This window comes from Diceros bicornis, chromosome 5, assembly GCF_020826845.1.
Source record: "Diceros bicornis minor isolate mBicDic1 chromosome 5, mDicBic1.mat.cur, whole genome shotgun sequence".
Lineage (NCBI taxonomy): Eukaryota > Metazoa > Chordata > Mammalia > Perissodactyla > Rhinocerotidae > Diceros > Diceros bicornis.
Genome location: NC_080744.1, coordinates 63,023,543 through 63,038,601, shown reverse-complemented (window position 1 = coordinate 63,038,601; position 15,059 = coordinate 63,023,543). Strand labels below are relative to the sequence as shown.

Below are 15,059 nucleotides of genomic sequence, written 5' to 3'. Positions count from 1 at the left end.
TCTTAATTTTAATGTAGTCCAATTCACCATTTTTTTGTGTGTGTGTGAGGAAGATTAGCCCTGAGCTAACATTCAATGCCAATCCTCCTCTTTTACGGCTGAGGAAGATTGGCCCTGGGCTACCATCTGTGCCCATCTTCCTCTACTTTATATGGGACACCTGCCAGCGTGGCTTGACAAGCGGCGCATTGGTGTGCGCCCAGGATCCGAACCTGTGAACCCTGGGCCGCCGAAGCAGAGCACATGCATTTAACCACTATGCCACCAGGCCGGCCCCTAGCATTTTTTTCTTTTATTGTTAATGCTCTATGTATTCTGTTTAAGAATCTTTGCCTACTCCAGCATCATGAAGATATCGTTTTCTTCCAGAAGTTTTAGTTTTACTCTTGATATCTATAATTTATCTGTAATTGATTTCTTGATATGGTTTGAGGTCCAGGTCAAGATTCATCTTTTCTTTTTTCCACATGGATATCTAATTGATTTAGCACAATTTATTGAAAAGAATGTCCTTTCCTTTCTGCAGTACAATGTTATTATCTTTGATATAAATCAGGTGACTATATATGTGTACATTTGTTGGCTCTATTTTGTTTCATTGGTTTATTTGTCTTTTCTTATGCCAGAACCATGCTGTTTTTATTACTGTAGCTTTATAATGTCTTGATATCTTGTAGTATAAATCCTCTAGTTTTGTTATTCTTCAAGACTATCTTGGCTATTCTTAGGCCCTTGCATTTCTAGAATAATTTAAGAATCCTCTTGCCAATTTCAAAAAACTAACAAACAAATCTGTGATTTTGTTTGACACTGCATTGAATCTATATGGAGAGAAGTGACATCTTTACAACACTGAGTCTTTGAATCCATGAATTGGCATATTCCTCTATTTATATTTCTTAATTTCTCCCAATAATGTCTTAAAATTTTCAGTATAGAGGTCTTTTGCTAGATTAATTTTAGGTATTTGATGTTTTTGATATACTGATATATCATTTTTAAAATTTAACTTTTTTTGTTGCCAGTTAGAGGCCTAAAATTGGTTTTTGTATATCAATCATGTATGTAGCAACCTTGTCAGCACTTCTGAATTCTATTAGTTTCTAGAATCTTTTGAATTTTCTTTGTAACAATCATGTCATCTGTAAATAACTGCAGTTTTATTTCTCTCTTTCTGATCATTATGCTTCCTCCCTTACTGCACTGTCTAGGCCAGCACTATCCAATAGAACTTTCTGTGATAATGGAAATGTTCTGTATGTGGTATATGGTAGCCACTAGCCACATGTGCCTAATGAGCACCTAATACGTGGCCAGTGTGACTGATGATCCAAAATTTTAATTTTAACTAACTGAAAATTAAGTTGCCACATGTAGTACTAGACAGCTCAGGTCTAGGATCTCCGATGTAATGGTGAATACAAGTGGTTACAGCAGGCATCCTTGTTTTATTTGTAATCTCAAGATAAATGCTTTCAATATTTCATCACTAAATGTGATGCCTGCTGCAGATTTTTGCGGGGGAGGGTAGCATTATCTATCAGATTAAGGAAGGTCTGTTCTACTGACAGTTTGCTATAAACATTTAATAGAAGCATGAATGGGTAAATTTTATCAAATACTTCCATTTGAGAAAACCTATTGAGATAATGTAATTCTCTTTTTCTGTTAATTTGGTCAGTTACATTGACTGCGTTCTGAATGTTAAACCAAACTTGTGCTCCTATAGTAAATTCTTAACTTATTCATGACTTCACTCTCTATCTAGATTTGATTTGCTAATATTTTTAGAATTTGTTCATCTATGCTCACGAGAGAAATGGACTTGAAACTTTTCTTATAATATCCTTATCAGGTGTTGATATTAAGGTTATGCAAACCTCAAAATGGACTGGGAAATATTTTCTCTCTCTTTATTCTCTGAAAGAGTTTTAGCAATATTGATGTTATTTCTTCTGAAAATTCTTGGAAGAATTTATTTGTGAAACCATTTGGGCCTGGCAATTTCTTTGTGGAAAAGTTCCAAATTACAGACTAAATTTCATTAATAAATATGGAACTATTCAGATTTTTAATTTTTTGTAAGTTTTAACAAGTTCTGTTTTCCTAGGAATTTGTCCATTTCATCTAAATTTTCAAATCTATTGACATAGTTATTTTAAAAATCTTCTGATCTTTTTTAATATCTGTTGGATCTGCTAAGATGTCCCTTTTTCATTCCCGAAATTGGAAATTTATGCCTTTTCCTTTTTTTCTTCATCAGTCCTCCAGGGAATTTATTACTTTTATTCAAAGTACGGATTTTGTTGATTCCCTCTTTTGTACTTTTGTTTTTTACTTCATTAATTTTGGCTCTTTTATTTTCTGCCTTTTACATTCTTTGTAGAAGAATGCTTCTTGAAAGGCTTATGTTTGGCCCAAAGCCTTTGCTCAAAAAACGTCACCCCATTTTTTACTGTCATAAAAAAATTAGTAGCTGACTCCCCTGATTTAGTTATCTAACAGTTCATTCTACTGCATGCTATGTTTTTAAAGGCTTCCTCTGCCACACCTAGCGTGGCAGTCTAGTATCAGCTCTATAACGAGCAGATAATATTTAAGACTAGTGACTTGTATTGTTATAAGGCTTCACTAACACTGATGTTCTCTCTCCAAAGTATCCTTTTATATAAACAGGGGTCTCTAATGATTAATCGGATACCCTTAGTGTAGAACATACTAAAATTAGCCTAGTCAGGATAATCAAGGCCTGAGGCAGTAACAAATATTCCCCACACTCTTAGTAACTTAGCAAAACAAATTTATTTCTTGCTAAATATGGTCCACTGACTCAAATTATATTTAAATAATTAATCACCACTGATTTAATTTGGCAATAATTTTATGTATGTGTGTGTATTTAAATACATATATATATTTGTACATATTTTCCTTTTCTACTGATACCTACTCAAGAATATACCAATTAGTTAGCAGGCTTACTCTGGCTGAAGACATGAAATCTAAATTAAAAGTCCTGATTTACAGATTAGGAATATGCATGAACATGAAGTCCTTACAATAATGTTTCCATGCAGCCATGTTTTGATTTTCACTAAGGAGCTGGAATTCATTTTAGTGTAAACTTTCCTCCTTGGCAATTTAGCTTTACTCTGAAGACCCTATTATTCCTAAACTGCTTTGCAATAAACACTATGGACAAACTAAAACTGCTACATTTAAAAAGTGACTGACTGGCTATATTACTGCCTCAGATTTTCCTGTCTTCTGCATTTGTACATTTGTGAGACAGACAGGGTTTAAACAGACCAGGAGGTTTATGAGATCTTTATAAAAATATTCCATCTGCAATGTCTACTTATCTTAAGACAGTACTCAGAATTCTACTGGTTTGAGACTTCCAACACCAGCAGTATTTGGAACTTTGCCAAAATCATGTTTATTACTCATGAAGTAGTTCTAAAATGTTAATAATTTGGAACAAAGGCAATATTTGTGTCAAAGACCTAATTCTTATCCAACTCACCTAAAGATAAGCAGGTTAGTAACAGAAAATGCCATGATCACAAGATAGTCTAATCACTATACTTACTAAGAAAGAATTGAAATAGGTGTGTGTGTGTGTGTGTGTGTGTGTGTGTGTGTCTGTGTGTCTGTGTAAGAGGGTGAGGTTTGATGAATTTAGGGCCTTAAGTTCAACAAAAATCTGAAACTTCCCATATATAACATTGGGGAGCTGTATAGCACAATAGTTAAGGATGTAGGATTTTAACTGTTCCTGCTGGATTTGAATCCTGGTTATACCTCTTATTAACTCTATGTCTTTAAGAAAGTTATTTAACTTGTTTACATCTCAGTTTCCTCATATACCATATGGGTTTAAAGAATAACTACTTCATAGGGTAGGATTAAATGAATTAATGTATATAAACTGTTTAGATCAATTCCAGGTACATAGAAAGTACTCAGTAAATGTTAGGAAATGCCACCACCACTACCACCACATTAAAAACAAAGTGAGAAGACAGAGAATTCCATGAGAGCTGATGCAAGGATGCCTAATGTACTGCAGGCATTCCCAGAACTAAGGGTTTCTCTGTATTACGCCAAGCCTAGAGAGGACCAAATAATCTAACCCTTCCCTACCTCCCTCTTGCAAAAAAAGAAAAAAAAATTATTTTAAATATTTGGCTAATTTTATATGTACTGTATTACTATAGGTATATATAGTACTAGAAGCACCTAAATTCACCAGCACAGTTGCACTGGGCTGCCTGTTCTAAAAACAAAAATCTCTACTTATTGGTTAAGAACCAGAAAAGAAAAGTAAACCAACCAAACCTTTTATGTTAGGTTTAGTACTGACATAATTTCTGGCATAAGAATCATAGAGCTGGGAATGATCTTGGAAACCACAGTCCAACTACTTTATTTACAGAAAAAAAAAAAATTTAGATCTAGAGAAATTTAATGATTTGTCCAAAGTCACACAACTACCATTGGCTGCACCAACATTAGAACTCAACTTCACTGATTTCTAAGGCTGTGCTTTCCATTTCAACTTACTGCCTTTACTGATCTACCTCCAACACCGAAATAAAGAAATAAGAAAATAAATAAACAGACAGACTCAGGTAACGCTTTTATATCATTCCTATTTAGTACTGCAATATACTCTGACCTGGAATGTAACAAAAGAAATATTGAATTCTGGACTTTTTCCTTAACCAATGTTAACTAACATTTAGCACATTTTTAAAAAAAGGTCTATAGTTTGACTGCTTATATATACTGAAACAATTTCCCATACAATTTTATCATACTTGAAATATTTTCTATATTTATTGAGAATTTTAATATGCTAGAAATAAACACTAAATAACTAATGACTGGCCTATAGATAAATTTACATTAAGTGTACAATAAGACCAGTAATATAACAAAAATGTTAAGAAAAACTCTCACCACTGACAACAATTCTACACATAGTTGTTAATTTTGACAGCATAACATTACTACAGACTAAAATACCATTAAGATAAAGATGGTTTAATCACTGTGCAAATGGAATTTATTGATCTACCATAAAATAGCTATTGATAAAACAGTTGAAAGCATTATTTGCAGCTATACAAGAGTTTGTTTTGCAAATGTTATACTAAGTATCATTTCTAAGAGTTTAATTAAACTAATAAAAAGTTACTGCAAATGTGCTGAAATTTTGAGATGAATATTTTTATTGCTAACAGCAATGCAGACATATTTCTGATCCATAGACGATTTTTATTTTCAAGAAAGCTATTAGTTATCACTAATATCATTAGAGAATCCTTTCTAAGATATCAATTGGAGACTCAGTCATATAATTAGCACTAATGAGTATTATGCTGGTGGTTCCCTCATATATCATGTATAAAGTAGGTTTTCCAAAAGTGAAGCCCCTTAAGGTTGAAGAAAACACTACATAAAGGTTGAGATAATCCTAGTCTTATCTAATTATTAGTTTCCTTCCTAGAGCCTTAAAAGTTTAGAGAGATTTTCTAATAATTTTCATCACTTCTCTAATCTCTTAGAAGAAGCAGTATAGTGGATAACAGTGTGGACTTGTAGGCCAGAAAACAAAGGTTTCTATATTTATTGAGAATTTTAATATGCTAGAAATAAATACTAAATTACTAATGGCTGGCCTATAGATAAATTTACATTAAGTGTACAATAAGACCAGTAATATAACAAAAATGTTAAGAAAAACTCTCACAACTGACAACTCTGCCACTACCAGCTGTGTGACCTTGGATAAATTTTATTTATTTGTAAAATGTGGGTAATCACACAAATCAAGTAGGCTAATTGCGAGGACGAAGTTAAATAACATGGAAAACAAAGCACCTGACTTGGAGTCAACTAAAGAACAGCTGCTCCAAAGAAGTTAAACTCCATCCTTCCTCATTTCCCCTACTTCAGAAATGCTGATCTCAACACTGTAAGGTAAAATTGATACTGTCAACTGTCATACAACTGCTTGTAGCTGCCACTTGATTAGTCTCGGCTCTAAAGCATACTCAACTGAACTCACAAAGTCACAAAGACTTCCCAGTCTTCTGTAAATAATGACGTAGGCTCCCATCAAGACCTTAGAAAACAAACAAAAACTCACACTTTCCTCTTTTTTTTTCCTGTTGTTCAGGAAATGGGAAGAAGGAAATAAAATATATATTGATAGTATAAATAAATATATATATAGTACCTATTTTCCTTTCACAAGGCTAGGAAAACACTGTCTTATTTATACCTTATTTACAAAGAGAGCCCGAGAAGGTAGGACAATGTAGTTACATACAGAGACCAGCACAGCTACTATAGAAGGGTCTGCACTTTCCAATTTAAAACTTGCTGGTTTAAATTCAAAGACTGTCATCATCAAAATAAAAACAAACCTGGGTTTAGCCCCTAGAAATATCAGTGTTGAAATCACACTACCAAATGGTATATTTAAAGAGATATGCTCATTCTAAAGCAGACAAGAAAGTCATCTTCCCATTTATACAATGACTTCTAATATTAACATTATTTTCAGAATCTGAACATGTAAATAAAATACTGCTTTGGCTTTCTCCTACTGAAATAGGGGATAACTCTCCTAGTTATCTAGAATCTACATCAACAGAATCAATCCTAATTACCCAAAAAGTGACAGGAAAGCTATCCTTTAAGGCATATAGTATTTTCCCAATTTAAGCATATATTTTATGTAATATATTAAGTTCTTAAAAGGACTTTACACAGCAAACAAACAGAAAAGTCTATTTAAACAACATGGCATCCTAGCACATATTCTAATAGATTTAATGTAGGTCTTTACAAAGCAGAAATAGTAAATATCAAGCTCAAACAGGTTAAAAAATCACTCACTAAAGCTTGATATGTCTTTATTTCATCCAGATAAAAGCTAAATGTAAGCTAAGAATTCAATGAGTTATTGAATTATAGGTTTTTTAGCAGTAGTCTTTGAAATGCAAGGAAGTAGATGATGAGTACTCCACACATTATTAATTCAGCTCAATGAAGCAATATATTAAAAGTATTTTTAAGCTGTCAATTTATTTATTTATTTATTTATTTATTTATTTATTTATTTATTTATTTATTTATTTATTTTTGTGAGGGAGATCAGCCCTGAGCTAACATCCGTGCTAATCCTCCTCTTTTTGCTGAGGAAGACCGGCTCTGAGCTAACATCTATTGCCAATCCTCCTCCTTTTTTCCCCCCTTTTTCTCCCCAAAGCCCCAGTAGATAGTTGTATGTCATAGTTGCACATCCTTCTAGTTGCTGTATGTGGGACACGGCCTCAGCATGGCCGGAGAGGCGGTGCGTCGGTGCACGCCCGGGATCCGAACCTGGGCTGCCAGTAGCCGAGCACGTGCACGTAACCGCTAAGCCACCGGGCCGGCCCTGTCAGTGAATTTAAATGTTCGTGTAAAGTGGCCCAAGTTTAAAGCATTCACTTCTAATCCCTTTCACCTAATATTAACTGATTAGTGATAAGAACATGCTGAAAGTTGCACACATTGACAGACATCCCAAGAAAGTATCAGGTTTTCTTTGTTCATTTGATAATCAAAGGGGAAAAGATCTCACCTAAGACCCTAAAATTTCTTTTTCTGAAGTGACATCTGTCAACAAAGCCAACCTTTAGCAGTAACAGAACTGATCACACTTCACCTTGCCTTGCATGTCTTTTCAGTCATAGATGTCATTGATGAAAAGAATCTTATAAAGCAATCTAGTTTTGGACAATGAAATTATCATTCAAATATTCAACTATATAAAAACTATACATTCATTCCACCATACTAAGCACAGAAAATGAAAACTCATATATGGAAATATGTATTTTACTATAAAATATAGCCACATATTCAGAGGTGATGGCAATTAGTTCAATGAAAAATATATTGGAAAAGACTCCACCCATCTGGTTGATCACAAAAGGAGAAAATCAAGAGAAATAAAAGGGACCAGCTGCCCTTCAAAAATATATGGATGGCATATCAACATCATTAGTCATTGGGGGAATGCAAATTAAAATGAAATACCACTACAGATATATTAGAACAGCTAAAAGACAAAACAAACTGACAATACCAAGGTGCTGATGAGGATGCAGAGCAATAGGAATTCTCATACACTGGTGGTGGAAATGCAAAACTGTAGAGCCCCTGGGAAAAAACGTTTTGCAGTTTCTTATAAAGTTAATATACACTTACAATAAGGTCCATAATCCCATTCCTAGGTTATCTACTCAAATGAAACATAAAAAACCACATAAAAAAACAAAAACACCTTTATGTAAGTGTTTGTGTTAGCTTTACTCACAATTGCCCAAAGCAGGAAACAACCCAGATGTCCCTCAACAGGTAAGTGAATAAACAAGCTGTGGTAACACAATGGAATGCTACTAGGCGATAAAAACGAACAAACCAATGATTTATGCAACAGATGGATGGATATTAAATGCATTTTCTTAAGTGAAAGAAGCCAGTCCTAAGAGGCGACATATTATATGATTCCACTTATATGAAATTCTGGAAAAGGCTAACTAAAGTCATGGAAAACATATGAGTGATTCCAGGGTTTGGAGGCAGAAAGAGGGGTTGACTACAAAGGGGCAACACAAGGGAACTGGGGGGCTGATGGAACTGTTGTTGGTAAATACATGACTTTATGCATTTCTCAAAAACCAAGAACTGTGCAACACAAAGAGTGAATTTTACTGGATACAAATTAAAAAAAAAAACCCAAACCAAGGTGTCAAGGAAACTGAAGATGGAATGCAAATTGTGACAAATGAATCTAACTGTATTACAAATGAACGACATAGTAGACTGAAAGAGATATGGAAGAAAAGACCTGACAACTAACTTTGGAAAAGAGCACTTTGGCTGGATACTGTGAGAATAAAGATAAAAAGAACTGTACACAAACACTGTATTCTATTTGGTAAATTTGTTTCTCACAAAGAGTATGGGATAGCAATTCTGAAACTACTATACATATATAGCAAATATGTAAATAAACTGTAGATCATGACAGTCAGATTTCACATGTGGGAGAAAGAAGTTACATATGAGCAAAAAGGGAATGCTAGAATAATCCCTGTGGTGCTAGACTGCAATTGGAGGTATCAGTATGAACTAATTTGTTTCATGTATATACAGATAGTACATACAGAAATAAACATAGATGGGTGTATATATGTGGGTTAGTATACAAGCATACTTTTCCTAGCTCTGACCCCTGAAAGGCCTAGATGCAGTAACACCTCAGCAGCAATGAGCATATTTAGAACCCAGATTTTGGTTTCTAAATACTATTCTCCAATAAGATGAACCTGGGCTCGTTGGAGAAGTGGGTGATTTCAAGGCCTGGGGCAGGTTAAGATACAAGATGAGCCTGGGGCTGGCCCCGTGGCTTAGCAGTTAAGTGTGCGCGCTCCCCTACTGGCGGCCCAGGTTTGGATCCTGGGCGGGCACCGATCCACTGCTTGTTGGGCCATGCTGAGGCCGTGTCCCACATACAGCAACTAGCAGGATGTGCAACTATGCCACAACTATCTACTGGGGCTTTGGGGAGAAAAAGGGAAAAAAAAAAAAAGGAGGAGGATTGGCAATAGACGTTAGCTCAGGGCCCGTGTTCCTCAGCAAAAAGAGGAGGATTGGCATGGATGTTAGCTCAGAGCTGATCTTCTTCACAAAAACAAAAACAAAAACATGAGCCTGGGGCATCTTGTAGAGCCAGAAAGCAAGGGACTGCTTAAAAAAAAAGAAAAAGAAGACAAGACATGTTGAAAGGACACAGAAGCAAACTTCAAAGGGCTCCCAGTGGCAAAAGCTGGAAAGATCTGAGTAACAAAATAAATAACAATAGTACTGATTCTAATCCAGAGAATAAAATAAATATCCATGAGTGTGTAGCAATATAAATAAGTGATTAAATAAAATAATTAAGTACGGGGAGGGACAACTCTTTCTTACAGACGAATTACAATTAATAAATGTAGAAGGAAGGAACAGAATAGAAAATCACCATTAGAACATCAGAGTAATAACTGCTGCAGGCAAGATCCACCAATAAATGCTAAAATTAGGGGCCAAAAATTTAAGGAGAAACAGGATATTTGTGTAACGTCTAAGTATTTCCCCCCAAATAATTATTTAACTAAGGGAAAAATAGTAACTTTACAGTGGAGAAATCTGGCAGACACCACCATAATCTAGTGATCAAGGTTAATAACATCACCAGTAATGAGACATATTGACATCGTGTAACTCCTGATATCATGCACTGAGAAGGACACACCACCTCTCTGGTATTCTTCCCCAAAATCTGTAGGTTCAATCTTACTATCATAAAACCAAATTGAATGACATTCTACAAAATACGTGACCAGTTTTCCGAAGTGTGAAGGTAATGAAAGACAAGGAAAGACTGAGAAACTGTCAGAGACTGGAGGAAATATGACAAATATATGTAATGTGGGGCCCTGGAAAAATGACACTAGTGGAAAAATTGGCAAAACTCCAATAAAGTCTATAGTTGAGTAGTCAACCGATTCGTCAGTTGATTCTTTAGTTTTGATCATTATACCAAGGTTATATAACATGTTAACATTAGGGGAAGGTGAATGAACACAAGACTCTCTACTACCTTTAGAACTTATGTGTACATCTAAAATTATTCCAAAATAAAAAGTTGTTTAAAAAAAAGCAAGGTTAAAAAAAAAAAGAAAAACTGCTTTTATTCATCTCTCTCAAATGTGTGTATCCCCTTCTTGATAGCAAATTCTGTGAACAAAATTGTTTCCCCCGCCCCCAAAATTTATTTGGTAGAAAATAAAATGACTGTGTATAAAGAACAGCTTTGAAAAAACATATCACAAAGTTTTTTAAAGAAAATCCTAGAGTAGTCAATTAAAGTAAGATGTTTTTACATTATCTCCTGTGAGAATAAACCTTGGAGGTTCATTTCCAAACTAGTTTATTTATTGCCCTAAAGGCTATCCAACGACATTGATCAAGGTCTAAAAACTTAAAGGTTGACTACTATAGGGTCCGGCCCAGTGGCATAGTGGTTAAGTTCGCACACTCTGCTTCTGGTGGCCCAGGGTTCACAGGTTTCGATCCCAGGTGCAGACCTATGCACCACTAATCTAGCCACACTGTGGCAGGCATCCCACATAAAGTAGAGGAAGGTGGGCACAGATGTTAGCCCAGGGCCAATCTTCCTCAGCAAAAAGGAGGACTGGCAACAGGTGTTAGCTCAGGGCTAATCTTCCTTACACACTCACACAAAAAGTTGACTGCTATAGACTGAATGTTTGTCAAAATTCATGTTGAAATCCTTACCCACAATATGATGGTATTTGAAGGTGGGGCATTAGGGAGGTGATTAGGGCTCTGCCCTCATGAATAGGATTAGTACCCTTATAAAAGAGGCCCCAGAGAGCTCCCTTGCCCCTTCTGCCATGTGAGGACACAGTGAAAAACAAAGTGGGTCCTCACTCGACACCAAATCTGCTGGCACCTTGATCTTGAACTTCCCAGCCTCTAGAACTGTGAGAAATAAATTTCTATTGTATATAAGCTACCCAGTTTACGTTATTTTGTTATAGCAGCCCGAACATTGACATTGACATCCTAGTCACATTTTCAGTATGAACACCTTCAAAGACATGAACAGAAAAAATTCCGAAACAAGTTCATCCAAGCCCTTTCTTATCCAGCCATATATACTACTCTAAAAGACAAGCAGCATATTCAATTTAAAGAAGAAATTCTGCCTGTGTCTTCAACGCACACATATCTAATTTCAATGACACCGTCAAACTGGCAATGACTCAGTATTTGATTTTTAAAATGAAACATTTTATGTTGACTTAGAAAAAATCTAACTAATCTAAGTTTGTATGGAAGATCATATGGAAGAAAAATACCAAACTGTAAACTTTTCTATAGGTTTATATCTCCTTCTTTTACTTTTAAGTACCACACTGAAACATAAATCAGGGAAGATTAATCTTAAAAAGATGTCTTAAGATATGATTTTGATAGAGGCAAACAGCTTTAGCAGCATCTTCCTATATCATCCATTATTTAAAAGGGAATTCTTACTCATAAGTCTCATCTATGAATCAGATAGGTACTTTCCAAACCCAACTCAGTTTAGACTGCAACCAAACTTACTATGGTGGCCTCATTCACATATTCAAGCTATCAAGATTCCTATCAATTCTTCTGCAGCTTAATTTTATCCATCTTTCATAATTCAAAAGTGTAACACTCTAATTCTAAATCTATACTGATTTAAATATAAAATGTATGATAGTATAAAATGATGCAAAGTACATTCTTACAGATAAATTTCCAGATTTCCCCCTTTAAAAAGTTAATTTTAAAAAGTTAAATTTGCTTTATAAGAATACAAGACACCTCATACAAGTCTATTAAGAAACCAAATATATCTCAAGTTATGCATGACATAAAAGAGGCTGTTTTTCAAATCAAATAGTTCTTAAAAGAATGAAGATTTCAGAAACTTATTCTACTTTGTTAAAACTACCAAAAATTTTTTTTCCAGATTTTTGTTTCCAAAACAGAGAAATTCCTTTATTTGATATTGCGTGGAAATTCTAATTTATATGTCATGTTTTTAAAATATGCTTTTTGGGCCGGCGCCGTGGCTTAGCAGTTAAGTGCTCACGCTCCGCCGCTGGCAGCCCGGGTTTGGATCCGGGCGCCCACTGATGCACCGCTTCTCCGGCCATGCTGAGGCCGCGTCCCACATACAGCAACTAGAAGGATGTGCAGCTATGACATACAACTATCTACTGGAGCTTTGGGGGGAAAAAATAAATAAATAAAATCTTAAAAAAAAAAAATAAATAAAATAAAATATGCTTTTTTCTTCAGCCTAAAAAGCATATTTTAAAAAAGTCTTTTTTATAGACTTTCTAGGCTCAAATTTTAATTTCTCCTTCTATCTTTTGTGTTTTAAACACTCATAATTTTAGGAATCACAATTAGGTATAAGTGATTCAGTATAAACTTCAGAGAGAAACATAATTCCAACTTTAACCACCAAATATAGTTTTATATCAGAATGGTTTCATTTAAAACTTCATATACTCTAAACCACTCATGTTACTAGAACAGATATTAAAAACACATAATCATTACTCTCAAAATATTCCTAGTTCTGTTTAAATTTACCAAGAAAGGCAAAATATAATACATTTGTGTGAATATTTTTTTAGAGAGTAACAAGCTTGACTTTTATCATATAAACTTTAATTTTTTTTTTAATCTAAGCAAAATAAAGAACTTCTACTTAGAAATAAGCACTTGGCATTTAACTGCTCACAGCACTGTTTTATATTTAAATTCAATTATTCCAGAAAATGAATACCTCTTCCTAAGAAATAATACAGACCCTTCACTTCAAGAAGTTTGGCTTGGGGTAGGAGCACACACACTTACATGCATATTCAAACCTCTAATTAATTTTCATACATGACAACATTTACTAACAACTAAAACCAGTTAGCTGTCACTTTACATATTATAACTACGCAGCATAGTAAGGTACCCTGATTTAGTCTTCTAGGCCAAGGTCAGAAAGCTTTTCTTAAAGGGACAGATTTTAGGCTTGCAGGCCATCCAGACACTGTTGCAACTAATGAACTTTGCCACTGTAGTGGTAAGGCAGCCAGAGACAATATGTAATGAACGGGTGTGACTACATTCCAATAAAACTTTATTTACTAAAACAGGTGACCGGCCTGTGGGCCATAGTTTGTTGACTCCTGCACAAGGCAAATGGATCTGATTATCAATATACAACACCTTCAGTAAATATATAATCACATGTCCCCCTCATATCTGGAAGTTATTACATGGAACATTAGCTATTCAAATGGTAAAGGAACCATGAAAATATTTTCTGAGGTCAGAATCTTAGGTAGACTGAAAAATTAAAATGTGTTAATAAAGCACACATTAAAATTAAGCTTAAAAATTTATAGTAATGGTATAATTAAATTTTATTAAACAATCTTACCTTAATCAAAGGAAAGAATCTAAACTCTAGTACATTTCTGGTTTCAAACTCAAAATATATCTGATCAAAACTTCAGTTTCTTGTCAAACTCCTAGAGAAACAAAATTGAAAACGTTTAAGTCAGGTTCTAGTACTGGATAAAATGAGGTAATCACACTCCAACCTGTCTCTCTGAGTGAATGTAGTGATAAGACCTGTTGACAAAAATGGACAGCAGAACTGCTTTGAAACAATTGCTAAAGGCAATTCTTCCAACAGATGGTAGATGACACCATAAGGAAACTTTGAAACATCAAGAATTAAAGAAAAGCATCCTAATTGTTAAATATCTGAGTAAATATAATAAACTATTCTTATCCTCTTGAGTTCTTTAAAATATGTTTGATAGTTGAAAGCAAAAAGTATAAATGTTGTCTGATGGAGCTTTCAACGTATATATTGTAATACGTATGTAATACAATATAATCTATAACACAACTACAGTATAAAGCAGTGGAATTAAAAGATTTGCATGGTAGCACAGTTTCTATGTGCCACTTGAAGTAGTAAAATATTGACTGTAAGCAGACTGTGAAAAGTTAAGTACATTGTAATCTCTAGAGCAACCACTAAAAAAAAGCTATATAAAGATACAGTTAAAAACACAATCAATAAATTATAATGGAATACCTAACAAAAAGACAAAAAAAATCCAAATAATCCAAAAGAAGACAGGAAAAGGAAAACAGAAACAAAAAACATAGGCAACAAATGGAAAAAAAAAATAAGAAAATGGTAGACATAAATATATCAATAATGATATTAAACATAAAAGATTTAAACACATCAACTAAAAGAAAGTCAAAAAAGAATAGTAGAAAGAAACATTCTTTAAATACAATGCTACAGGTAGTGAGGTCATTGCTGAAAGGGGCCAAGAGCCAAGGAAAGTGAACACCTTAAG

The 15,059-nt window shown here is 34.3% G+C and overlaps 1 protein-coding gene across 4 annotated transcripts in view; it reads right to left on the bottom strand.

Moving 5' to 3' along the window:
* GLCE (glucuronic acid epimerase) overlaps nucleotides 1-15,059 on the bottom strand; it is a 134,925-nt gene that overhangs the window by 58,296 nt on the left and 61,570 nt on the right. For 3 of the 4 annotated variants that reach the window (XM_058541948.1, XM_058541947.1, XM_058541949.1), the window contains one exon: nucleotides 14,117-14,207. The exons of the other annotated variant lie outside the window; for it this stretch is intronic. The gene's annotated coding sequence lies outside the window, so the exon portion shown is untranslated. The remainder of the gene's footprint in view (nucleotides 1-14,116; nucleotides 14,208-15,059) is intronic. 4 annotated transcript variants of the gene reach the window in all.